The sequence below is a fragment of the Strix aluco genome, chromosome 2 (genome assembly GCF_031877795.1).
Source record: "Strix aluco isolate bStrAlu1 chromosome 2, bStrAlu1.hap1, whole genome shotgun sequence".
Taxonomy (NCBI): Eukaryota; Metazoa; Chordata; class Aves; order Strigiformes; family Strigidae; genus Strix; species Strix aluco.
The window spans coordinates 1984870-2011920 of record NC_133932.1 but is presented as its reverse complement, the minus strand read 5'-3'; the positions used below and the strand labels follow the sequence as shown (position 1 = coordinate 2011920).

The window sequence follows — 27051 nt, the reverse complement described above, 5'->3', positions numbered from 1 at the left end:
CCATCATCAGCCTGATCTTTGCCATGACTTCAATGGGAGCAGGCCCAGAAACTGCATTAACAAGCACGAGGCTAGTTTAACACAGTTGACATCAAAATCCAGAAGAGCATACAAAAGAGACAGGACAAAGTACTCGCCAGTAACGTCAATACAAAGTTTAATCCCCAGATGGCTGGCTTTAGAGACATCCCCATCACCACCATAAAGAGAAACTGCCTTCTAGTTTGCACTCCTTTCAGTGACGACTTGTTGCTGGGATGCAAAAGAGCACAAGCCCATTTTTCTTGTCCTTTGAAGATGGTATTTAAAAGCTGGGGTTTTATTCCCCTTTTATAAATTTAGGAATAAATGGGAGTTTTTACTCTCCATAGCTGTCATTTAAATGCTTCTAACAATAATCATTTTGGTTATGGGAGCAGGTCAAAAGCCTCTAGGACTCTCTGCAGGGACAAATTTTCCCTGGAAGACATGTCACTACTCCAAAAAACACAAGAGGAAGCTCGAGGCCAGCAAAACAAAGGGACAGAAATGACTGCCCATAGAAAATGCTCCGGCCAGTGCCAAAAGCCTAGGTGGGGTGTGGGGGCTCAGTGCCAAGTGCCAGCACCCAGACAGGCTGAGCCAATCGTGCCATGACCAGCAGTCGCCGCGCTGCTCCAAAGTCCCACAGGGCTTATCCAGAGGTGAAAAATGACGGGGGACACAGTCACAGCAGGGTCTTGGGCTGGGTGACAGATTTCCCCTGCCCCAGAGATTAAGAGGAGACGGTCGCACCTCTTGGGCTTTTTTAAAGATTGTGTCTGCACATCATTTGCCCTGTTTCATCATCCCATCAATAAATATGCCTCTCCAGAAATGATGGTCCAGTTGAGGAGAGCAACCCAAACACGAGCAGGAGATGGAGCAAGACCTCACATCACCCTGCAGATACGAGCAGGGCCGCCACCACTCTTGGCAAGGGGATGCTCCGCAACAAAACGATGGCAAAAAGCTGCTGCCTCAGAGCCTGGGAAGGGAGGTTTACCTGCCCGTGCCCTGGCCAGCCATTAGGACATGCTGGCAAGAGCCACAGCCGGTGCCCGACGGGGCACAGCACAGACCCATCGCCGGCTCCCCACTCTTCGCCCTTGCCTGTTTACTCGCACCCATGTCGAGAGCGCGAGCGCAGAGCTGGAGGCACCTCCCCAGGCCCTTCTCACAATAAGCACCAGCAGCAATTCCAGCTGCAAAGTTTGCTTTCCTTGACGCACAGTTTACTTTCTCCATTCCCCCACATCCCGCCCCTGCCACTTACCCCTCACTCCAAAAAGGCTCTCTCAAACAGGCTTAAGCTTTAAACAAATAAGGGCTTGGAAAGCAGCAGCAGCCTGCTCCTGTTTCCCTCCCCACCACCCCTGCTCTCCCCCCGCCGCCTCCACCTCTGAGCCGCGGCGCAAGCGGAGCTGGCGAGCGCCGCGCAGGCATAGAAAACAAACACGTGGAGCAGAGCCAGCTGTGAAGTCGGATTTGGCATACGCTGTTTGCAAGAGGCATAAAAGCACATGGGAGAAGGGGGAAGGGGAGAAGGGGGGTAAGGCGGGGAGCCAGGGGTGCCCCGGCCTCAAGGGGAGAGCGTGGCTCCGTTACAAAGCCCTGGCGCACGCCCGCGGGAGGGTCTGCACGTACGGGTGCTGATCTTGTGTCCTGGGTGGATGTGGCGGGGAGAGACCAGCCTACAGCAACATTTCTAGAGCTATTTGGCATCACTCTTCCCTGCTCCTTTCCTAGCGAGGTGGATTGATTTTTGCACACGTTTGACCTCCCTCCCAGGTAAAATCAGTGTGTTCTGATGCAACACATGCAAAATAAATACACTTTTACCTCCTGGGGCTTGCAGTTCTCCCTGTTTCTTTCTTAGGGTTTCTTATTCCCCATGCACAGAAAGCTCCAGGGCCCCACAGCACAGGAAACCCCAACTCAACTTCCCCATCACCTCGGCTGAGATTACATACACTGAGGGCACGCATTTACACTAATCCTCCTCCTCCTCTTTATTTATTTATTTTTCCCCTGCTCCCTCTCAACTGTCCCTTTCTGGAAGGATTTCTGACAAAATATCCCTTCTCTTACACCCAAGCTCCCAGGGGATGCCAGCTCAGGTATTATTTTGCCCTCACCAGCCTGGTCTAGCCATGGGAATGGCACTCGCAGGCTTTAGGAACGGATCACCTATGGCCTTACATCAGTGCTGGATCCACGCAAGTTTTCCTCCATCCCTCTCCTCTCCCAGTCATCTCCAAGTGAAATGAAACAGAAGCCCATGCACTTTGCCTGGTTTGGGGTAGAATCCAGCGATTTGACGTGGTTTGCTTGTGGTTTCCACCCAAAACCATAAACCAACCCAGGTTTGCTTGGAAGGTTCTCAACTGTGTCTGGAGGCGGTAAGAAAAGCAGCAGTGTCCTACCTGGTCTTGGACCTCGTCCAAAACAGGGCAGCAGCTGGACAGATTAACAGTCCAGGCTGACCACCCAACCACCTGCAGACATGTTCTCACCAGTCTCATTACTACCCCTGAAACACAGCAAGACCTTTCCCTTCTCCAGGCCCGCCGTAAACACTTGTCCCTCAGCATCGCTCGAAACCACCACACTGACAACAAGAGACAATATTTGGATATTGCTCTTCCTCTGAACTACATTATGGACCCCTGATCGCAGCCAAGGAAGGTAACTTTTTGTTCTTGGGTGGAATTTACTGAGGTGCCAAAAAAAGCCATGGATTGCTGCAAATAAAGTGTTGCTCAAAACCAACCAACCCACTCTGATCTCCTTCTGTGGGAAAATTAGGTATTGCAAGACAAAGAGGAATATAAACTCATAGTCATGGAGGTTATGACGCCACATTTCTGAAATCGCTCCTTCATCTATTGGACAAAACATTGTGTCTCAGCTTCCCAGGTTGCAAAAACAGGAATAGCAAACCCCAGCTGGTACAAGCAGTAACCAGATGAACATGAGTCAGACGATTTCAGATTCTCAGATGAAAGGTGCTAGACAGGTATGCAGTGTTATTATCTGTACTGCTTCCTGGTAGCCCCAGGATTTCTGGATTAGTAAAATACAGATGTCAGCATCCTGGGGATACAGCCTCAGTAACTGAACCAAGCAGGGAGGGGCAGGCTGATTGCAACAAGGGGAAAAAACATGAATTTGCACCACACACAAAATACTGTGGTTAAGGGAGACAGCAACCAAGAGATTATTGACAACAGAGAACAGGATAATTCAGTGGGGTTTGTCAGACTAAACTTTCTGTAATCACAAACTCCAGGGAAAGTGTTTGTCAAGCAAACATTCAAACGTGCAGCTGCCAAGAACTAAGTAAACAGAGAAGGAGAAGCAGTAGAGTCAATGTGGCACCATTTGCAAATGCCCCATGATCGGCTGTCACGGGCCCACCGAGCCCATCAGCAGGCACTAGTGAAGCCAAAGGGCTGAGCTCCTACAGGAAGACCCACCACCGGGTTAGATGAACAAGGAGCGATTCACACCTTCAAAATATTTTCATCCAGCACAGGATTTGCAGACCTGCGTCGGTGTGGGTACAGCAGCCTGCGTGGGTTCACCGGACACTTTCCTGCATCATACGAGACCACCTGGGCAAGTGAAATGAAGCCAAGCTCCAGGTTGAAGGGAGTCCTCCAAGATAATGAGCAATACCCAACAGCTACTGGTATCGTGTGCTTGTTTTTAGTCCCACTGTACCTAGAAGCCTGTGGTGGTAGTTACCGTGCTTATGAGGAGTCAGAGATTCTGGCCAAACACACCACAGATCTAAGGGCAAGTCAGCTGATCCCAGCCCTGAAACCAGGGGTGCTCGGTGGCACCCCAAGTGAAGGGAAACCCTGGTCTTCTGTTTCCCACCCAAGTGCCTATCCATCTGTCAGTGCTTCCCACCCACGGTTCACAAGACTGCTGGAAAGGGTACGTGGATAACTTAAGGGGTCCAAGAAAAGGGATGAAAAATATGCAAGTTCAGACATGCTGTGCTGTGAGCTGTGCACATGGAATTTCCAGCCAGGTCTACTGACCTCCATGGGAAAACATTCAAGATTGCACATGTCACAAAAATAAAGCTGGAGGCCATCACAGGCAATCCAGCACATGCATCTTCTGTCCACATGCTCCTATTCTTCCCCACCTCATCCTGATGGGTGTCACCAGAGTGATGTTATATTCATTTCCTACAGATCAGACCTCTCTTGGCTGTCTAGAAAGAAGCATGCAAGACACAAGGCACGTTTCAAGGCCAGCATTGGATGCATCACTTCTCTATTAGTCACTGGCCACCAATGCACTCACAGCGCTGCTGCTATAACCACGCCTTGGCATGTCTGGGGCCAGCTGACCAAAAATTCACACATTGCAGCCAAAGCTGCTGGGAGGAGGAAGTTTGTGGTCTCCAGCCCGAAGTTACTGACTCCTTCTTTGGAGCTGAAGACTGCATTCATGTTCAGGAGGTTCATGGGGGGATTAGGAAAGCTGTTATCCCCCTAGCTAGAGGAAAGGGACTGTGAGAGATCAGAGGGCCGGAGAGACTGCTGGTCCTCATGAAGAAGGGGCTTTGCAGCTTTAGTTGCTGTGATGGTCCCTTCCAGCTCTGAGGGAAGAGGCTGACCTTCCCAGCAGGACCCGATTCAGATTGAAGAGGCTGGACCTCCATACCAACAAACAGCCCAGCACCACAGACCAAAACCCTTGGGTCTTTTTAATCAGGAGGTACATGACCTCCTCTTGAGTCCTGACACAAGTGCTCCAAGTATTTACAACCTGAAACAGAGCTTAATGAAGAGATAGAGTCGCTTTAACTTTCCCTTTTCTGCTCCCCTCCTGTATCCCCACCCTCAGTTTGCTCCTGTGCAACAGCCCCAGGGCAGTTAAATCAGCAGCCTACACACCATGCAATCTTTATGGCCCAAGGCAGTCACAAATGTAGCAGCACATGCCTATGGAGGTCTTCTAGCCCCCATACCCTCAAACAACACAATTTTCTCACACTGAAGACTGGCTCAAAACAGAGGGGAGGAACCAGCACTGTGACCTCCCAGCGGTCCCCAGCGCAACCACGAGCTACCTGAGGCTGGGGCTTGCTGCTGCCCCAATCCCAACAGTGCGGAGCTCCTTTGGTCAAAGGACAAGGTGTTTCCCAAGCATCTTGCACATCACAAGGCAAATGTACTCCCTGCCCCCCGATGGGAACAGCTGAAGCAGAGCTCAGCAGTGTCAACATGCTGATTTTGTTTTTCAAACAGCAACCACACTAGTTCTGGACCCTCACTGATAAGCGAGCACGGATTTCACATCCACTCACTACGGTTTCCAACAAGAATCTCAACTGTGGTTAGCCCTTAGTCACAACAGCAGACTTTGGCTTGAGACCATTCAGGTCACCTGGGCCACGTAACAAAACACAGCCCCGTTTTAGGTCCAGGACTTTGGTGTTTCCCTGCACAGCAGAAGCGGGAGGACAAAGGGTTAAACCTGGTATAACCTCAAAAATTGCTCTTTGCTTTCTGAAGCAAGAACATCTTTGGCAGGGTCCCCATCTGGGAAATGACATCCCGTTCCCCCTCGCTTCCCCCTCTTCTCCCCCTGAACTCAGAACAAAGCACTGCACTGCCCAACATGCTCCTCCACTGGTTTCATCTTGGTCCAAACACTTCTTGCGTTTCAACTCCTGCCAAAAAGAAATGCATATAAAAAAAATATATAAAAAAAAAAAAGGCATGTGTGGGACAGGGGGAGAGGAAGCAGAGAGAGTAGAGGGAAGTAATTAAAAATGAATCTTGATTAGCTACCAGTGGTGAAAAAAGGAAACAGTGGGGAGATGAGATTTTTCTCGTGCGGTATGTCATGTCGAAGCTGAAACCAGCAGGCCCAGAGGAGACAAGACTTCACACAACCCTCCACTGAGGACCAAATCTAACTTGCTTCGCCTTTACAGTCCACCATGCCTCCCCACCATCATCAGAAGAGGCATCTTCTTCCTCAAAACAGTTCCCTGCTAATCACCACACATTTTTCACCACTCACATAGCTGTAGCCCTCTCGGCCTTCTCACAGCCCACACTGAGCCCCCGTTAGCAGAGGGCTGAGGACACAGCACAGCTGGCCTGCCCTTGCTGGCCCTTCCGCCTTCGATACCAAACACAAAGGCTTGGCCATTGCAAAGCCATAGGGAATCCTAGAGGAAATGAGCCTGGAGGAGATGGATTGTGCTTGCTCTGTGGATAGGTTGGATGGGCCAAATGAAGAGCCCAGGACTGGCTCTGTCTCCCAAAGAGACACCCTCCAGCCAAAAAAAGAAAAAAGAAATTAAAAAAAAAAAAATCACATTGGCTAAAGAAGCATTTAAAAGCAAAACAAAAAACCAGTCCAGTTTGGAGAGTCTGTAATAGCTGAACCCAGGGACATGCAGAGGATGTTTTTTGTTCCCTCAGTACAAAAGCCCTTGGTTTCCTCTCCTCCTCATTCCAGCATTTCCCCATCGGGGGTGTTAGAGACAGTTCAAGGCCTCCCAGCAGCACAGACAAAACTGGGTCTTGCTGCCCTGAGGACAAGTGGCTGGGGGGCTGCAGGAACCTGAGAGATTTGGGGAGCTCTGAAGAACTGGGCAAGCTGAACCTGCTGCCCCTGGAGGATGGCCAAAGGGTCACCCCTTCAGCATCCCTGTGACCTGCCACAGGCTGGGGCTTCCCAAGGTGTGACTTTGGCTCGCAGGCTGCAGGGCTATGCCAGTTTGATTCCCCAGGGCTCGCTTGTGCTACAGCTGGCGCTCTGCAACACGTCAAAGACCAGGAGAGATTAACTCCTTTTTAAAGTATCTCATTACTGTTACATTTTTAAACACAGCTGGTTGAAAATTTTTCGACAAAGCCATAAATAAATAAATACTTTAAGGAAATTTCCTGCGATTTGAAAACGTTACCTACTGGTCTAGCCTTTATCAGATGGTATTCTCTCTCCAGTATGCATAAGCTCCACTTGCTTTTGATTTCTCTCCTATAAAGACCAAGTCCATTGAACCATCAATTAAATTTCAAGATTTCACTGCCTGTACTATATGAGATTTTAATGACCACCCCTCTGACCAGTGCAGCAACCACATAGTCATTTTTGTCCCACCTAATGGCTTTTCATCTCCCTTGTAAACAGTGATACCACCTCCCAAGACCCAAAGACCCAGACACTGAAAACATATCTCCCAGCCCTGTCTGCAAAATACTTCTTTTCCTGTTCCTTGGGAGAGAGATGACAGAATGCAGCCAACTGGTACTCGGATTGGTTTTCCTCTTTTGCAGGTCACCCCCCTGTGCCTCATCAGCTCCCGTGCCTCCATCCTAGTCAACTCGATTTAGAAAACAATCTGTTTCTACAGCTGTGGATAACATTTAAAATCTCCATCTGTCATGACATCCTACATAAAATAAATAAGAAAGACAACACCACCCACCACCTTCTATTAGCAATCTGTTAAGGAAAGCAAACAGTCACCCACTTCTGAAGAAGCCTGATACGGGAGGCAGCCTTTCTCTTCTAGCCCGTCCCTGGTGCCAGTGGCAGACAAAGCCTGTTTAGCAGAGGCTGTATAAGACTCTACTATTACGTAAACAGCAAATAACATCTTGGGGCCAGCTGAGAAAAAGGGCCCCAAGCATGAGGCTTTGCACGTGGAGCAATGGAAGCGCTGGCCCCCAAAAGGCTGCCTGTCTACAGTACTTCTCTTTTTACCAGGTTGGTGCCCATTTGAACCTCCTTCAACCTTGGAAGAGATGGCTTGGCGTTCCCAGCCTCCTCACTCAAATGTTAACCCGCTCCTTGTAGCCCAAAAAAGGAAACAAATCACTTCCAGTACTTTTTTTCCAGGCTATTGTTATGCGACTGCATTTGGAACTAAGGGAGAAAAACAAATACATGACTGTGGTCAGTGTCTGTCCTAGAATATGGGAAGAAAAAAACCAAAAAGCCAACCCCCAAACCTTGTTTTATATGTTTAGTCAGTTTTGGAGAAAACTGTAAGCAGTAAAGAGACCAGGAAGAACCAGTGACACCAGCCTCTAGGCCTTGGGGGGTGACAACAGGAGAAGCAGAGCAGAAGCGAATCTACTCTCCATCTATTAATGTGTACTGTTCAGGCCAAGAAATTCTTGAAAGCCCCAGCAATAGCCTAAGCCAAGAAGTCCACTTCTTCCTCTGTTGCAAAGAACTAAGATGTTTCTGTGCTGTGAATTGCTTTATCAATTTAGAACGCCTTTTTAATGCAAAAATCACCTTTGCTTGAGATTAGTAGGCATTTCACAGAAAAGACTGGATCATCCTCTCCAAAGACTCACCCAGCAGTGGTCTGGGAGAACATAGCAAACTCTGACGTTTGCTGACTTGTCTACCGGGGAAAAAAAATAATATTTAAAACTCTTTGGATCTTCCAAAGATCCTTACATTACTGTCCACTAAAGGAACATAAGGAGCATTTGATTCTCTTATTTCACAGGGACTCCTTTAAGACCTCAGTATTAGGTACTCTACAAAACCACAATAAAAAGACATCCTCTGCCTCAAGGACATTTATCTCTAATTGCTTACAGAGACTGTCAACGCTTTCTTTGAGAAGGGAAGTCTGTGACTGTCCCATAGCACTAAATACCCCTAGAAAAAACTTTCACTATTCAGTGCAGTCATCTGTAGACCAGCTCAGTCAGAACCTACCCTCCAAATTATGTAAAATACTGTCACTTGCTACAGACTACAAACGCAGTATTAGAAGTGGAAAGGAATAAGGACTTCCCTCCTTCCTGTAGTAACTGGGAAAATCCAGCTATACAAGGGAAATACAATCTCAGAATTACCAACAGCGAAATTACTGACCATTTCTTAGCTTGGAAAAAAACAAACTCTTTTAGGATGAAAAACACTCCTCAGTTTTGAGGAAATGCTGCTCCATGATTTTAAATCCGGTTGTGCTGTTGGCACACTCTGCCCTGGGATGGGTAAAGCAGCCTGTTCTCATATAGTCACATCCACAACATGCTGCAAGATTTAATAGTCCCTCATGAAAGAGATAAGCTATATAAACATAAACTGTAACAATGGGACGAAAAGCAGCTTCCAGAATTCATTCTGCAAGCCCAACAGGGAAACGATAATTTCCCTCTGCATTTCTTGCCAGCTGAAGTTTGTCTGTTCCTCCACTTTGCTTTGCCGATAACAAACATCTGTCGGGAGCGTCCTTCCCCTCCCCTGCAAGAGGGGAACACATCCATCGCAGCCTCTGGGGCTTTGTACCCCAGCAAAGCCTCTGGAGAGCCTCTGCTGTACAAGCCACAGATAAACTTCTGCTGGACTTACTTATCAATTACAAAAGGGTTACACGGAAAATAAGTCTTTTTAAGCAGCCCCCGAGTAGTTAAGGAGACCTTCAGAAAAAAAACACATGAGGAGCCTCTGGCAGAGGTGATCTCTTGAGGTCCACCCAATATGTGACTTTCTAAGGATCTTTATTTTAGGGTCTTCCTTCGCAACCCTTCTCTACCACCACCTTTTACTCATCTATTTCTTCGGCAGAAAGCTCTAGAAGCCCAAGGCGGCAGGTTCCCAGATAAAGCTGTCGATCTGTGGCTCATTAACAGCTCACTGAGGCTTTTTGGCCAGGTGCCTACACGCCCCTTGCAGATGCTGGCACCTTGGTGCATGCCATGTCCGCCGGCCCCACTGAGCTGCTGCTTTGGCTGCCTGTAGGGAGACAGGTCAACACAAAACCCTCCCAGTTTGCAAAACGCTGTGAGATCGGAAACGTTGGCGGAGACTTGAAAACGTTGCCTTTGAACCCCCCGAGCCCCAATCCACCAGCCGGGGGGAAAGAAGGGCAGGAGAGACATGGCTTTCCTTTCAAGGATGGTATTTCTCCAGAATAACCTCTGGGGAGGCAGCAGCCCTGCCTGCAACTGCAGGCAGCCTCCCTGCCCGGGCAAGGGCTCCCCGAACCCGCTCCGACATGCCAGCGCCCTGCGTTCGCCCCGGGTCGGTGAGGGCTGGGAGCACCTCTCCGACAGCGGGCTGGCGCCTGGGGAGACACCCTTAGTTGTTCCTTATCAGCCTTCCCCAAAACAAGTAAGGACAGGGGCATCCGGGATATGGCCCAACAAGCCTTTCTCAGCCCCAGCAACTGTTGTTGGCGGCACAGGGACCTCAGGCAGAGAAGGGGAAATTAAAGACAGAAAATGGGGAGAAAAGGGGGGGTGCGAGGGCCTGGCGGTGGCCCCCGCATCCTTTGGGAGGCAGCACACACGCAGGGAACAGGGGCACGCTAGCAGCCTCAGCTGCAATTCCATTCTCCCTCCCCATTGCGGGGTCTGAGAAAAAAAAAGCCTCCCTGGCAAAACCGAGAGGGATGTGCATGCCAGGAGAGAGGAAGATATTATTTTCCCTAAGTGTGAGGAGGGATGGGTGACACAAACCCATTTTTTGACACCTTCTCCATCCCACGCCCTGCCCAATTCAGCTGAACAGAAACGAAAGCAACACCTATATTGGTGCCTCCTTGCAGTCCTTCATGCACAAGCAGTGACCTGGGACCAACAGAGAAGAAAAAACCATAACTGTGCAGCTGTCTGGCGTCTCCCACCACTCTTCCACTCCCAAGGCACTGGCTGAAACCAGGGAGAAACCGTAAGGGCCCAAACACCTCATCTAAGATCTCTTCTGTAATTATTTAGCTTGCAGAGGGCAGATCAAACCCATTTGCAAAATGGATGAGTCCAGCTTCAGATAGGCTCCTCTCCCAACAGAGCAGAGCAAGGAGTCAGCCACAAAGAGCCTTTGGCAACACAGTGCCATTAAAAACATGATGTTTCAAGGCATTCCTCTAAGCAAAAAGTCTCCGACTGCAGTTCAGGCTGTTATTCAGACAGCAGCAGAGCACGGCTACGAGCAGCTCCCTAGGAGACTTTGCCCACAGCTTTTTACAAACAGGTTCCAGAAGGGGATGCATATGCATCCCCACCTGCTCCCCAAAACAAAGTCAGACAAGAAAGGAGGGGTGAAGGAACCTGCCCAGGTTTCACCGAAGCATTGCTATCCCCCTTGAGAGATCACTCCCAGTTACCTCATCAAGCCAGGTTTTGCTCATGTCCCGCCACTGGCGCCCACACAGCTGCTCCCTCCTGGGCTACCTGTGCCTGCAGGGGTTGGGTTAGTGTTTGGGTACCCCCGTGTGTCCCCAGCAGCACACTCGACATGGCCTGCAGCTCTCAGGAAGAGCAGCTCTTTGTAACCCTGCTGCTCCTCACCCCTCTTCCTGCACCTCCCTGCAGCGTAAGGTACCTGTGCTGACCACGGAGAGGTCAGCAACATCTCCCCTTGCACCTGGGCCACAGCTCAAGCCATGGACTTGGCCTCAGCAGCATCTGTGAAGAGTTTATCCTTGGCTTGTGCACGGAAAGCCAGTGCCTCCAGAGCAGGAGGAGCACAGTTCCAGACCCCCCGAGAAAGAAGGCACGCAATCTTTACGTAATGAGATTGTTTTACTTGAGATTGCATGCTGCAAGCGAAACACTTATTACACTGGCTCTCTGCTCTCCCAGCTATCTTTCAAAGCACGATGCCGCAACTGCAAACTAGCTGACAGGAGAGAATTAGAGTCATAACTGGCTCCTTTCCTTCCCCTTCAGCCACACGCTCTTGCTTTCCACCTGCCTCTCCCCCAGCGCCCCGGCAGACCTCCTGCTCATTTGCCTTGTGAAGACAGGCAGGAGTTTCAGCTCTGCAAGTCCAGCTGCCCACCCCAACGCAAGGCACGCCACAGCGGCAAGATGCTACCAACAACACCTGCAGCGCCAAGTGCCCCATTTGGGCAACCACTTCCTGGAGCACATGAAGCCATGTCACTCTTTATTGACTGATGTGAGCCGAGGGCTGGGGAAGATGAGGTTCCGCTATGGACAGCTCTCAGCTCCATGGCAGAAAGCTCTCAGTCAAGCCCTAGCGATGCTCGACTTTGGCCTCCTCTTCTGAGGAGCAAGGCAAGGCAGAGGATGGAGCATGGGACTGGATATCAGGCAACACGGGGTCTGTGCTAAGCTCCAGTCCTGACCTGTTGAGTCACTCCAAGGCACACGCGTCCTTTTACATGCTCTGTTTTTACCTCCTGTTCCACATTTGTCTTGCTGTTTTGAATGGGGATGTAGGAACCATCTCCCATTACAAGTTAGCATGGTATCTAACATAGCTGGGTCCCAGCCTTGGTTAAAACTTGTAGACACAACTGTAATACAAATAATAATTTAGGTTTTGGAATACAGTGATGGGGGAAGATGGCGTGGCAGGCCTTTCTCAGGCCTTCATCCAGAGAGTCAATGTTAAGAAACCTCTACTTATCTTCAACGCTGGAGCTATGCAAAAACTGGGTTATGCTCACATTTTTGTGGCTGCTGAAATTTTTGCTTGTTTGCTTGGTCACTAGTTTGGGAAATTTTTTTAAACGTGGTTCTTTCAAGTGGCTCAGAGGTTAGGGATGTCCGAAGCTATCCCAGGGGAGACAGATTATAGGGTAGAGTGCAGGTCAGGCATCAACGATAAACACAGCTTTGCCACTTTGCTCTTGATGTTGTTCTCTTTGTGCTTCTTCTCCCTCCTCCCCAAATCTGCAGTCCAGGCAGTTGTGAGGAAACCTGGACAACTGTACGTTTAGCAAGTATGTTCCTGCCTAACTTGCTACATGATGTAAATAGTTTACCCTTGCTCCCACAAAAGACGACAGGCTTCATGACCAGTCGGCAGGATCCCCCAGCTTGTACTGCATATTTGCGTATCAGGCAAGTACAGCTAGCTCCCACTAGTAAACTGGTGCCTGTCCTATGAGATACAGGGCTGGCTTCTCTTGCTGTAGCCATGTAAACCATACTGCTCTTCCTTTGCTTCCCCAAACTGGCTACTTAACCTCCCTACCAAGAGGGGAGTAGGGTCAGCAAACACACACCCAGGCTCCAGCAGCTCCAGCTCCGTGCATTGGTACCGACCTCCCTTTCTCAGCATCCCTCAGCGAGCTAATGGGCTGCATGGTCACCGAGCACAGTTGACCATGACCCTGAGACCTCCCCTGTCTCTGCTGGCTGGGCAACCATCTCTGGCAGGGCCTGGAGCTGGGGTGCCAGTGTGCTAAACTTCTCTTGCAACGTTCACGGCAGCTCAGGCACCCAGAGCAGCAAGGTCCTCAAAAGCAACTAGCCCTTGTGCTGCCTTGGACTCTTTCTCTCCAGTGTTACAGAAGTGTTCAGGTGCAAGCTGGCATGCAACCAGGAGCTCTGTTCCTCACCTGCTGGGAAGCAAAGACATTTTTCTCTTCAAGGCCAGCCCCAGGCACCCCAAGAGCAACATCAGAGTGATGAAACAGTAATGATGGACGCATCCAGAGCAGCTGGCATGGCTCTCTGAGGAGCCCTTCATGCTCCAGCTTCTCACAGACCTGTCTCACCCTACAAGCCTCCAGCTCCAGACGTGGCTGACAGCTACAAGCCAGATAGATACCCTGCTTGGCCAGCTGAGGGGTTGGGAAGTCCCCACAGGGACTCAAAAGCTAGTAGATGTCAAGCCCTCCTTCTGCCAGGGTCCCACAGCTCTGCTGTGGTCTGCCTGGCCGTGCCTCAAGGCCCCAGAAGCAGCCAGCAATGAGGTGCTCCTCACTGGATTCAGACCCCGTTACAGCTGGATAATTGGGCCATCTTGCTCTCCTTCTGCCCAGATGGCTCTGGCTTAGAAGGTGCACTTCAACTGCTTGCAAGCCAAGATGTGTCTGATAGCCACTTTTGAAACAAAGAGTCTGCTCCCATGCAGGAGTAGGTGGTCAGGACTAATTTGGGCAGCTGTTACACTGGTGACAGTGGGACCATCCCACACACCCGCCAAGCGTGACCTTGTACTTTAAAAGTGAGGAGAGAGCTGTCTGGTCTTTCAATGCACAAGACTCATTGACTCTCCACCACATCATTAAAGTCACCCCAGGTGTTTTTAAAAAATCCCACCCAGCATGTTTTTGAAAACATCTCTTGATGCTGGGACTCAAACCCACCCCTTCAATCTGACACTGCTTGGGTTTGTCAAACAAGCCGCTTTCTTCTGGGGGGAAAAAAAAAAAAATAAAAACCACATTCCCATCACCATTCAGGGGGCCCAAAGAAATCTCTCACTGACAGCAGCAGGCTCTAAAGAAGTGGGGCCAGCTAGTCCTTTTTACCACCCACGGCCGAGGAACGTGCAAGCAAGCACCACCTTCCTGCCCCAGAGGGGACTGCCATCCAGCGGAGGGCTGGAGCGATGAGAACTCTTTCCACGTCAGCTACAGCTCAGGGAGCAACTTGGGGCAGAGAGCACTAGATGAAGTAAATTATTATTCAGCATCCAGAATACTATTGGCTTCCAAATAATTGTCTATTTGTGTGCGTGCATGCACAAGAATCCTCGCTCCATGGTCTCTGCCAGCGTATTCCCAGTGCTGTGACTCTCCGGGGACAAGGCCCATACTTGTATTCAATCTCAGCTTTGGAGCTCAAACACTAAGGTTTCAGATTTTGTTTTAAAAAACATTTTCTCTGGCAACTGGGCTGTTAATGGATTTGATGTTTTTGCTCTCGCCTCCTCCCTACCTTTAAAAGCTTGGCACCAAAGGGCTTCTTTGAAGATAAGGCCAAATTTGCAATTTAAGGGGAGGAACTTCATAAAGCTAGACGTGAGGGGATGGAGAGGAGGAGGGGAAAAAAAAAAAAAAAAACCACCACACAACCCAGGAGCCACTTTGCCTGTTGAGATGTACACTGTACAGTACATAGGATTACAATGGCCTCTCTGTACCACCACTGGCTGGAGCCATAAATTCGCTGCAGCTGCAATGCTACTACCTACACTAGACTCCCCAAGGGTCACGCTCCGAGAGGGGCTTCTCTACAGCTGCACACCCAGCCCACCCTCCAAACCAAAAGCACCACGCAGCCCCTACAGAGCCTACATCCACCCAGCGGCAGACGTCCCCAGAGGCAACCGCAGGAGCCTCCCCCTGGGCTGCCCACGCCGCAGGAGGCTCTCTGCTGAAACCAACCCGTGGGCCTTTATCGGAGAGGTTTTTGGGGGGCCAGCAAGCCTATGGTCTCTCTCGATCTCCAGCAGACCTATCCTCAACACCACAAGGAGGCAGGGAAGTGCCACTTACAGGTTTTGCAGGTGGGAGAGCTGAGGCAAGAGCAACCTGCCCCAACCTGGGGGGAAATCTGTGGTGTAGGGGAGAACCAAACCCAGCCCTCCCCACATCCCAGGCTTGTGCCCTAAAACACTGGCATCGCTAAGCAAGGTAGCTGCTCTACCAGCAGTACCAGGATAAATTACAGTGACATTATCAGAAGAAGCTGCATTTTGCATATAAATGCTGTATTCCAGGCCAGCGTATCCACATTTGAGGTTTATTTCTCAAAGACTACCTCAGTAGGTTTATATCACCACAAGCTTTCTTAACCACACTGGACTCAACACATGGATTCACAGGGCTCTGCCTAACCATCCTTTTGTTAGTCAGAAGAGAAATAAAAAGCAACCTCATTTTGATATTTGAAAGCTGACAACACAATTCTGACAGGGATCTTTACACCCTTTTCTTTCCACTCTTATGATCTAAAGAACAACAGAAGGGCCCGATGCACAGTCTTTAGACACACAAGCTTGTTCAGACTCGCTGATATTGCAACCAGTGAACACATCCTTGCATTTGGCAGGGCCCCAGGACTGTGGCTCTGCATATGAGTATGACCTGCTGGCTAATCTCTTTGCCAGAGTGGACCTTAGAGAGCCAGAATGGTATTGCTACCACAGGGCTCAGGGTGAAAGACTTACTGCCTACTCTGGGCACAGAAGTTAATGAAAAATGACCGGTTTCCAAAACACCATCTGGCTTACACAGACATATATAGAGACACCACAGCCCAAAACCTCTGTGAACTCGACAACAGTGGGTTTTCATAGGGGCAACACACTGTGGTGTGGTTTGGACTTTACCCAGCAAGCCTCCAACACGCTGCACGGGCACAAGGTGCAGTCGCCATCCTCACTCACATCTAAGGGGAGCTCGGGGAAGGGTTTCGGCCACAGGGCAGCAGCCTCCCCAGAGCAGCTGAGCAGAAAGCAAGGGTAAAGTTTGGCTCTCACCTCTGTGCTGGCACGCTGCCCGTGAGGAGGGCGAAGAAGCTCGAGCACGTCCCACACGCTCCCTGAAGCACATTTCCCTCCATCGATCCCACCAGAGCCAAAATAAATTGGCACTGCCTCTTACTCAAGAGCTCCTACAACACACAACAGCAGCCCTGAGAGCCCCTCTCAGGCAGCCTGTCTGCACTGTGCCAGGTGCTCTGCTAACAACCCCATCAGACACAGCTGAGCCTCCCACCCCGTTTGTCCTTTTGCAGGGAAGAAGAGAGGCCATTTTAATAAAAGGAGCATGCAACATCCTCAGGGCAGGGATCTGTTGTTCCCTGTTTATGCAGAAAGCCCTGTGCTGCCTGTGGCAGCTTTGGGACTGTGTCAGCATCGAGCATTTTTTTTTCCCTGCAACAAATATCTTTCTGAGCTCTTGAGCCAACTTGCTTCCACTGCATCCATGCTCCTTTTGTCTTAGCTTCCCACGGACACTCATACAGCTGTGTTGCTGGAGCACACACTCCTGTGGAGAGTAGATTTTAAAAAACTCTTAGGCACAAATATGCATATAAAGAAAATCTTGAAGGTTTCCCATCCTGCAAGCATTCCCTCCAGAAAACTGGCCTCAAGCACTATGTTCAGCTAACGAAGCACCAGAAACAATGTCGTATGATTCAGGGCCAAGAGGAACTAAACCAAAAACCAGGAAATAAAAAAAAAAAAAAAATGCTTGTGATACCTTTTGTTGAACAGCTAACCAAAGTACATTTAGAAAACTGGAAGATGATATTCACCCCCATTCTACCTAAGGACCTGCAATTCATTTAGTCATTATTCACCTTAAATTGTTCTCGTGGCCTAGGAACTGGAATATGTAACAACCTCTTAAACCGAGACTGACCACAGGAGCACCAAAGTACACAGCAGCAGGTTTTTCCCTCAGGATGTTTTCAGTCTAACCAGAAACAGGAAGTCTCCGAAGATTTTTGCAAGAGAGCTTTTTCCTTGCGGGATATCCCATCCTAACTGTAGACTTCACACTGCAACGTTTTTAGACCGGGAGGTAACGGTTCAAACCAAGAGGTTTGCAAGCCCTGGTCTATAACATGCCAGCAGTAATATATCAAGTTATCTTTGCACATTAAAGAAGTCCAAGGGAATAGTCCCTCATACCTCCGAGGCACTCAGCTTCAGGTATTAAAACGAACAGTCCACCATTATTTATTGCCAAAGAAGCTTCTGTTAACCTGGAGTTGGCCTACTGCTGCTGTAACTTCTTGCAGGCTGAGCAACTAAACTGAGACTAACTGGCCCCAGATCTCTGAAAACCCACCTGTGGGCCAACCCGGGCTAAAACAACCAACGTGGTCCCCAATTCACTCTTCCCTGCCTCTGCTCCCCTCCGTTGTAAGGCACACAAGGGGGGGGTTGGGGAGACAGCCTGTCTTTTCCTGGGAAAAGGGAGTTATTTTGGAGGAGCAGAGGTGCCTCTCCTGCTCTGCAGCTGTCCTGGGGAGGCTCAGCACGGCAGAGCGGGTCCTCCCTGATGCACCTGAGCTCTGCTCTGAGAGACACAAGGGTGGGTGCCTGTCAGCTGGCAAGAGTCAACATGGATGGCAATATCTGCCCTGCCGCCAGCACTCACCCCGTTTCTCAGGGTTTAGCCCCATTTTCTGCATGGGAAAAGTGAGGCACAGGGCCGTGGAGGAAATTCTTTAAGCTCACACACGGCACGTGCAGCGGCTGAGGACACAGTCCAAACGCTTCCACATCCAAGCCCATGCTGAAGAGTGTCTGTCCTGCCCTACCACCCATCTTCCCTCCCACAGCCTGGGTAGAAGAAGTAATAGTTCTTTTTTTTGCTGTGCACGTTATCAGACTGTGAGGTTTCTGTGCTCCTGAGGACGTGTGATTCAGGAAGAGGCTGGGAAGCACTGGCAGGTAGATTTGGTGGTGTTTCAGTCAAGCGTGGACGTTCAGTAACAATGATGAGAAACTACAAAAATTTGCGTCTGCCCTAAATGGGCTAGTTTTCTTAACTCAGGAAAGGGAGCTTTCCCTCTGCATCACTGGGGAGGATGGGGACAAAGCAGGCTGCTCGCTTCACGGCCCCACCTGCAATGCTGCTTGCTCCGCAGGAGGCTCCAGCTGGCTCCCAAAGGGCCAACTCTGCCAGCCCTAGTCAGGTGGAAGGAGCTGTACCAGCATCCTGAAAGCACTGCGGGACTGCCAGTTCGGTACTGAAGGCTTGGAGGGATCTGGCTGCTTTTAGTTTTCAGGACAGAGCAGAATTTCAAGGAGTGAGGGGGACTGGGCAATGATTCACCTGTCCTTCAACAGAGCAAAACTCCAAGCTGGGAGTCTCACACCCAAAGGGCTGGAAAGACCTCTGCAAACACCAGGCACTGGGTTTTACTTTGTAATCTTTAAGAAGCTCTCGCTCTGTGCTTCTGTATCATGTCAGGACAAGGCACAGAAAAGCTGTATTTTCCAGACTGTAGGGATACAGATCACCCATAAGACTTACATGCCAGTTTGTACACATACATTCACCTGTAACACTTTGTGCCAAGCAGAGAAGAGATTTGTGTGGATTCAGCTACTTGTACTGGGGTATCTCTCAAAGAAAGGTCCTGTGGGTGTGCCTCTGTCTGAGAGGGAGAAAAGTGAACTTGCCTTTCAAACCTGCGCAGGACCCTTGCGCACCCTTCAGATGAACATGTCTCATTTTCCCCAACGGGAACTACACCAGCAGGGAGGACTGAGCTGTATCTGACTTCAACCCTCGCAGCAAACACCTACTGGCACCTCGTCTGCATTGTACACGCAGGATGAGTCCCTGTAATTGTATCTAGAGGGGAGGGTTAAGAAAATTACATGGAACAAAACTCTATTTATTTCTTGTCAGAGAATATCATGCACCCAGCAGGGAGCTCCCAGCTCTTCCTAATTGTCCTATTTACTTCAGAAGATCCCAAGATGACTCCTACTAGCATGGGAAGTTATTTCACCTTCATTTCTTTAGGTCACTTAAATAAACAGAACAAATCTTCACTGCAAACCCATGCGTTTCCTCTGAAATCCTTCCCCGAGCCATAACCCTCAATATCCAACCCATCAAATAAGTGTCTGCATGTACGTATATACACCTAAATATGCAAGAACCCTCCTCTAAACGTATGCACACTGAGGTAGTTAGTTTCAAAAGAAAAGAAAACTAAGATAAAATCCTACTTACAAAACGCCCACATTCTTCTAATATTTTCCACGGTAGTTTTTTAGCCCATGGGAAAAGAAAGTTTAATGGCAGATTGCAAACGAACATATCAAAAAGACACCACGGTAGTAATGTAGAAATTAAGAGAATTGGGCACCAAGAAAAACAAGCAATTTAAGACATGCAGGGAATTATGCGCGGGCGCAGAGTGTGTGTGTGGATTCCTGTTATCCCACTCGCATAATGTTGCAGAGAGGTCAAGAGAGTTTCTTTAAAACAAACAAGAACAAAAAAAACCCCTTTAATAGACCTGAACTGCCTTTTCCACAATGACAGTGAAATAACGCTTGGGGTACCAGAATTAGTTATGTCCAAAGGTACAAGGTTTGTATTAAATACCTTTTGCCAGCCAGGGGTATTGGTTAAAGTCTCTTACTATTTTTCAAAGTTGAGTATTCAGAGCACTTTAAAAAGTCTCGTTCGGACACGGCTACAAAATCAGCATCCCACTTTCTCCCCAGCACATTTTCTATTTACAGTCACCATCCAGAGGACCTGCCAAAGTTGCAGCTCAAGCAGCGAGGCACGCATGCACAAATCCTACAGCATCTCACCGCCGGGCAGAAAATTACTTCCCCTGACCCAAACTGCTCCTCATCCTTGCACCAGGGTTAAAAACTCTACGGTTGCACAAGACGAGGACAAAAATTTTACTCGCAGATTACCCACCCCCCGCTTTTCTCTGCAGCAGCAGCCCCTTCACTGGGCACAAACCGAAATGCCTTTGCATCTGCAGGAGACGGGTCTTGCCTGCAAACTCCCATCAGATTTGACAAGAGTTGGAGCAACGCAGGATGAATCTGGTGTTGATTTTGCACAGTTTTTCCCTCTCCCCCTCTCCACCGTGCACTGTCCTCCTTGACTAGCCAGTGGCGAGGACGGGGCGATGTTGTGGACCAAGCTTTTGGGGAAGTTTCAGGAAAACGCCAGAGCACCGCGGTTGTGTGCGTGCACTGGGCCCTCCATTAACACCGACCGACCGAGGAGGAAGAGCTGGAGGGAAACAGCCGAGCCCCCCACATCTCACCTGCCTGAGTGAAACCAAGCCCCGTACTGGTGGGGACCAGCGGGTCTCCACGCCTCGCTTGTCACGTCTCCCGTGTCCCTACGCAGACCCCCTTCTCCGCATCCCCACACCAACTTCCCAAACTCTGACACAAAGATTGGCCACCGCCGCTGCCGGCTGAAGACGGGGGGAAAGTCCTGCGCCCCACCGCCCGCCACGGCCGTCCTCCCGGCCCCCGGCCCCCGGCGCTTCACTCACCGCGGTCTCCAGTGGAGCAGGCGGGGGAAACACAAAGATGCCCCAAACGAAGGGAAGCAACAAAGAGGCTTAACTCCAGGAGCTGGGAACTTCCAGGCCGGATCTGCGGGGAATTCAGCACACACACACACAGAGAAAAAAAAAAAAAAAAAAGAGAAAGAGAGAAAAAGAGAGGGGAAAAGCCTGTTTTGTGAGGGGAAGGGGAAGGTGGGGGGCCCTTGGTTTGGGGGTGGTGGTTGTGTTTTTTCTGCGGGTTGCCGATGGGGATGGGGGGCCGCGCGGAGCTCAGGCGCGGCGGGAGGAGGAGGAGGAGGAGGAGGAGGAGGAGGAGGAGGAGGAGGAGGAGGAGGAGGAGGGAAGAGGCGCCGGGATGCGGGAAGCCAGACCCTCCATACGGGAGACGGCTTTTGGATGACTGAACTCCCAAACAATTCCCTGCTCTGGCTACTCCTGCCCCAGAGCCTCCCTCCTCCCCTCCCCCTGAGGAGGAGGGAAGAAGAGGAGGAGCCAGAGGAGGGAGAAAACGCAAAATAAACCCCCTTCCCCAAAAGCCAGGCAGCGGCCGCCCCCCATCCCCTGTCCGTGTGACCCCCCCCCATAATAACACAAACCGGCATCATCTGGCCGGTGCCTACCCCCAAAGGCGGCCGCCGGCCCCCGCAGGGCTGCTCCCCGCCAGCCGCCACGCTCCCGGCAGGCGGAAGCGGGAAAGTTGGGCCGAAAAGTTTGGCCTGGGCGGCGGGAGGCCGCCCGCCAACAGTGGGGTACGGGGGCGGTGGGGCCGCGGCTCCCCCGGGCCCAGGGGACGGCGGGGCAGTGGCGGGGTGGCAGCTGCCAGGCCTCAGCCGCTGAAGTGGCCGCCCCGGCGGGGCCCGGTGGCTGACGGAGTCCCCCGGGTGCACCCACAGCGGCGGCCATCCTGCCTCATCCCGGCTGGGAAACCGTGCGGCACCCATCACGGTGACGGGGCTGTGGGCACTCGGTCATTAGTTGTAATGAAACGGGCTGATGATTAATATGGCTTCGTGGCAGAGCTCCTGAGACACCTTCCCTCTTCCCAGGAGGGACCAAGCCCAGAGAGTTGTGTAGAAATCTCTCCAACCACCTGTCGAGCTTCCTGAAAAACGACACCTTTTCTCTCCGTCTGTCCCTACACCGCCAGGCACCGGCTGGAAGGACGTAGGAGCGGTTGCTCAGCCCAGCGTCCTGCCCTCCTCCAGGCTCCGGCGGTGGCCCGCTGCTGGGTGGGATTAGGCAAGTCCTGTCATGACTCACGTGCCTCAGTTTCCCCAGTTGTGCGGCTGAAGTTCAAGCATCTGCTTAGTGGCCTCACAGGCGTAACCAATGTTTGTGAGGGGACCTGAGGTGCTTTCCCTGCCTGCCATCACCCGCAGGCTCATTCCCTCTCAGAGAGGTTTCCCATCCCGTTTGTTGCGGGACCCAGGACAGACCGTCTGGATCAGGACATCAAGATGCCTGAAACAACAGGAAGGAGAGAAGGAGAAAAACAAATGACTGTGTAAAGGGCAAAACCTCGCATGCATCCAGGTTAAATAAGATGCGCCCAAATGTTTACTTCAAGTTGCAGTTTCCTCCCAAAGCGTGGGGGCTAATATTTTGCTAAATGATGACAGTCCCTTCCCATGGAGGTCAAACAGTCTATTTGTGATTTTAGCCAGCTGGTTTTAAGGAAGGTGACTGACTCCTTCTCTTAACCCATAAGAAGTGCAGCTTCTCTGGAGGTGACATGGAGAAAACTGAGACAAAAATGAAAAGACCTTTTCTTCCAACCATCCCTTCTGGCAGGTGCCTGCTCTCAGGGAAAGTGGCTCAGGCACAAATTTTCAGAAGAAGCAATGACGCCACTCCCTGGAATTAAAACAAACCGGCTCCTGCTCACCACCTTCTACCACTCCAAAGGATGACTACGTGCCCCAAAACATAAATTTATCCAGAGATAGATCCTCCATCTTTCAAAGCTCTTCAATAAGGACTAGCTTGAAACAAATCTGCTGTCACTGAAAGGTCAGGATAGATTTCTCACATCTTTGCCATGCACAAAGCATAGATGGTAAACATGATCTGTAGTTTCTGAATCTGAAGTCCCTCAGTCAGAGAAGAAGGTGAAAGAGTTAAAGTTTATCCTTACGTCATCATTAGGTTTCAGAGTTATTCCTGCTTAGCGGCACTGTAGGAGGGGCCTGTGCTCCTGGATTACCCATTTCTCACACATAAGGATGATTTGAAGGATTTGGGGTTTTTTTATATTTGTATTTGTGTTTCTTATTTCCTTGTTTTATGACAGGGGTACAGAAAATGTCAAAACTGATTTTTCTGCAGGGTTTCTTGAGGTCCAAGGAAATATGTATTGATGGCTCTTCAACATGCATTCGAATGGGTAGGCTTATCAGGTTGAACACAAACTTCCTTCCTCTGCAATTTTAACTTTTCTATCTAATTATCTTTTAAAGAACTGTTTCCCAGACTCCAAGTTTTTCCTTACCCAGCTCAGTAACACAGTCCTCAGGTGCTAAATCCATATGTAGACACCTCACTAAGTGGCCTAATTTTTACAAGTGCTGAGACCTCTAGCACCTGCCTCGTCTGAAAAAACAGTGGTTTCCTAATTTAGAGCAGTCGTAAACTGTCCTAAATTAAAACAGGAATTGAATTAGCCCTGGCTAGTTTTAGGCTTACAGAGGTGGGAAGAAAGAGGCGAGGGAGCAGAGTTAGTGCTACCTTGTGCAAAGAAGTGCCCCGGGGCTTGTTTAATGCCAGGGAAAAAAAGATTGCAGCCCTGCAGGATTACATTCCCTATTTATCCCCAGGGAGGAGGAAACACCAGGCGCAGCAGCAGCACCCTTTGTATGCTGCTCTTCCCACCTGACTCTGTGGAAGAAGTGCCTTGGAGACGAAGCAGGGTGCGGATCGTGTGGCTGTGTCCCCCCAGCATCCCCAGAGAAGCCAGCGGCAGTCCTGCTTGCAGGCAGTTGCCCTGTTGCTGTGCCGGGGACGCTGGCTCTAGGCTGGCCCCCATTTATTTCAAACTACCCACACCAGCACTGACTTATGGGTGCCACTGGCCTGGCAGAAGCTCAAAGGAGCGTGAAAGCTGAAACCCCCTCCTTTAGCCCCATTCCCTCAGGCATAAGGAAACTTTTACCACAGGCATTGATGAGGCACAGGCTGTGGCTGGGGGGGACACCTGTTGCCCTGGGGATGTGTCATCAGAGCCCCCCCAGTCCTCCGCTACCAGCTTGTCTGGATTGGCCCCATCCTTCTCCAAGCCTGGGCAAAATTCCCACTGCTGCTGCCATCGGATGCAAAGCTCCTCCTCGGGGCTGCAGAAACTCCAGCTGTTTGATATTGTGCGGAGCAAGGCGGGGGGCACGAAGGGACTCTGCATGAAAGGGCGAGCTCAAAGGAAACCGGACCCTGGCATGTCGGCACGATACTCTGTGGGTAACAGGCTCAGTTAAATTTGCTCATTCAGCCAGCTAAGAGGGAGAGTTTTCTCATCCGTCCTGCTATGTTTAATTCATCCACACATGCCTCCCAATTACGGCAGGAGTTAATAAACAGAAAGGGATGGTGGGGGTGGGGGGAGCCGGCCAGGCCCCAGCCCCCAAACCTAAGCGCCCCCAAAAAATGTGAGCTGCCTGCTGCTGGGGTCTGTTGCCCTGGGGGGAGCTCGTCAGCACCCCTGGCTTCAACTCCTTCTAAATTTTAGCCCAGACTCAGACCTGTTTTTTTGGTTTGGTTTGGTTTTTTCTCTCCAGAAATACACGTTGCAGGAGGTGTGTGCGCAGAGGGATGCTTTCAGGTGTCCATGCCTGGTGTCTGAGTTAGGCGAAACTCCCACAAAAAATCAGTGCAGCATCCTTACCTCCGTGGAGGCTCTCAGGCTCATCCCCAGGTTTTTCTAGCTCTGAATCTTTGCAAAAATGGCAAATTGATGGGGGGAATTGGGCTATGGAGCCAAAGACAAGATGGAGAAAATGCTCATTCACAGAGCGAGTTCAAAGCTGTGTGGCCATATTGTGGGAAGTTCATGGTGAATTTGGTGAAAGGAAGGATGAGGAGGTGATGACTAGCTCAGCCCCAGCAGCGGGCTGTCTGAGAGCAGCAGCAGCCGTCCAGAGCGACCAGAAAATCATCTCTTGTGCGGCAGGGAGGAGAGGGGAAAGACTCACATTAGGAAGGGACGTGAACGCAAGGTTCAAAGGAGTTTCAGCATGAGTTTTACTTTGTTTACCCTCTTGTAAAGCTATTTGTTACTTCGATAATCCATAGGAAATGGGATCATTTCTCTCTCGGCATGTCAAATTAAATAAACAAATAAAACCTTGTTTGGCTGGTGAGAAGCTTAGAAAGAAAAGTGTATTTGTACAGGGATTCAGGAACTAAGCATCTTTCAGGAGCAGAAGATTAGGGAAGAAATCAGAGAAACAAAGGGGGAAGTGATTCAGTCATCAAAACTCAAGAGAGCCATATTAAAAGAGTGGAGGGGGGGGGGGTAGGATGGGAGGACAAGAGATAGGGCCTGTCTATATTAGGAAATTTGTGTTGGTGTAAACTAAACCAACTCAATGTCAGTTTAATTTTACCACCAGGGTACAAGTCAGGGACATAGACTTGGTTGTGATGAGCTCATCCGGAGTCAGACAGAAATATCGTACGTTTACTGAGATTTATATTATTTCAGAATATATACATTACCTCTTATGCGTGTTCGTGCATGAGGGGTAATGTATATATTCTGAAATAAAATAAATATCAGTGAACCAGAGCTAGCTCTGTCTTCTGTCGGAGAGGGGTTGGCAACAGGATGGTTTTACTGGTACAATTCCTATTTCAGACATGGTAAAAACAATGTAAAAGAAACATATCCCTGCAAAGGTATCATTCGCCCTTTGTGCAGTAATAGGTACGTTGGTATAAATTGTGTTACATACGTGTACAGCTGTGTCTATGCTCTGTATCTACAGGGGATGTTGTAAAGAACTACCGCTCTGTTTGTAGTCGGTTCGTTGATAGGAAATAGTTAGACAGTCAGCGAGCTCCCAAGTCTATGCGATGACCCAGTTCAGGTCCATTTGTTTCATTGTCTTAAAACGTTCAGGGATCGGCAGTCAGAGAGACCCACTTGTGTTTGGGGAGTGTTTTACAATGTCACTCAACATTTTGGGCAGAGGACAGGATCTTTAAGAAATGGTTTTGTTAATTGGAAATTATGAAATGCAATGGGTAAAACCTTCTCCTTGAGTAAGGAGCTCAGACAAATGCCCTAAATAAATAGCTTTTTTCCCCCTAAGATCCTGCTTTCCTTCTTCAGAACTTACCAACAACTCTTCTACAATTTAAGACTTATGCAGTGAAATCCAAGGCACCCACATTTGTGATCATGACCACACACCTCACTGCCAGCGCTGGATGTAGGAAGTCCTGAGACCTGGATAATAAGACACCATGAACCCGCCATGTGCAGGAAGAGGTAGTACGTGCCTTTGGGTTCATCACCAAAATCCATCTCAGACTAATAATAAGAAATGCTCCCCTGATGGACAGGATGTAAAAACAAGACCATGCATGTCATCTTTTGCTGAGACAATGTTGCTTGTGCTATTAAATAGGTGCTGTGTTTTACCCCAGAGAAGGTAATATTTCAGCAGCAGGCAAGCTTATTCAGGTCCTTGAGTGGGAAATTATTTGGAAACTTTAGGATGCACGTGCAGTGGATAGACAGGATAGGATGGTATGAAGTAGTTCACCCTTCCAAGTGGAGACGGGAACTTAGGTAGTAGGTGCTGAAAATAGGGCTTTCATGGGCAAAATGCAATAGATAGAATGGATTGTTTCAAATTAACATTGTGGATCTGAAATTGGAGGATATATATGTATATATGCAATACAGGTAACGTGTTAACATATGTGTTTACATATGTGTGCACATGTCTGCGACGTCCCCAGCTCAAGGAAAATCAGGGTGGGTTTTTGGGTGTGTGCACACCTTCAGCTTGGAATCATGGCAGAGTGCGAGATGCTTGTGCAGTATCGGGTTAGATGGCTTTTACTGATCCTTTTGCCCTGCTTTTGCAGAGGTTTGTTGGAAAAAGCAGTTCATTTCTTTTCATGTTAGATGAACCACTTCTTTTTTCTCTGCGGAGACCCTGCATGGAAAACTGGTGCTACAGTAGTCAATGGGAGTCTTATTCCTGTCAGTACAGAATTCAGTGGGTTTAGGATTTCACACTTTTTGCTTATTCCCTTAATCTGAAGTAAATTATTGGAGGTTTACAGA

The 27051-nt window shown here is 49.7% G+C and overlaps 1 protein-coding gene across 4 annotated transcripts in view; it reads right to left on the bottom strand.

The window, feature by feature from the left end:
- BOC (BOC cell adhesion associated, oncogene regulated) overlaps positions 1-20863 on the bottom strand; it is a 59951-nt gene extending 39088 nt beyond the window's left edge. For all 4 annotated transcript variants that reach the window (XM_074816772.1, XM_074816774.1, XM_074816773.1 and 1 more), the window contains exon 1: positions 20751-20863. The gene's annotated coding sequence lies outside the window, so the exon portion shown is untranslated. The remainder of the gene's footprint in view (positions 1-20750) is intronic.
- Positions 20864-27051: the final 6188 nt, after the last annotated feature.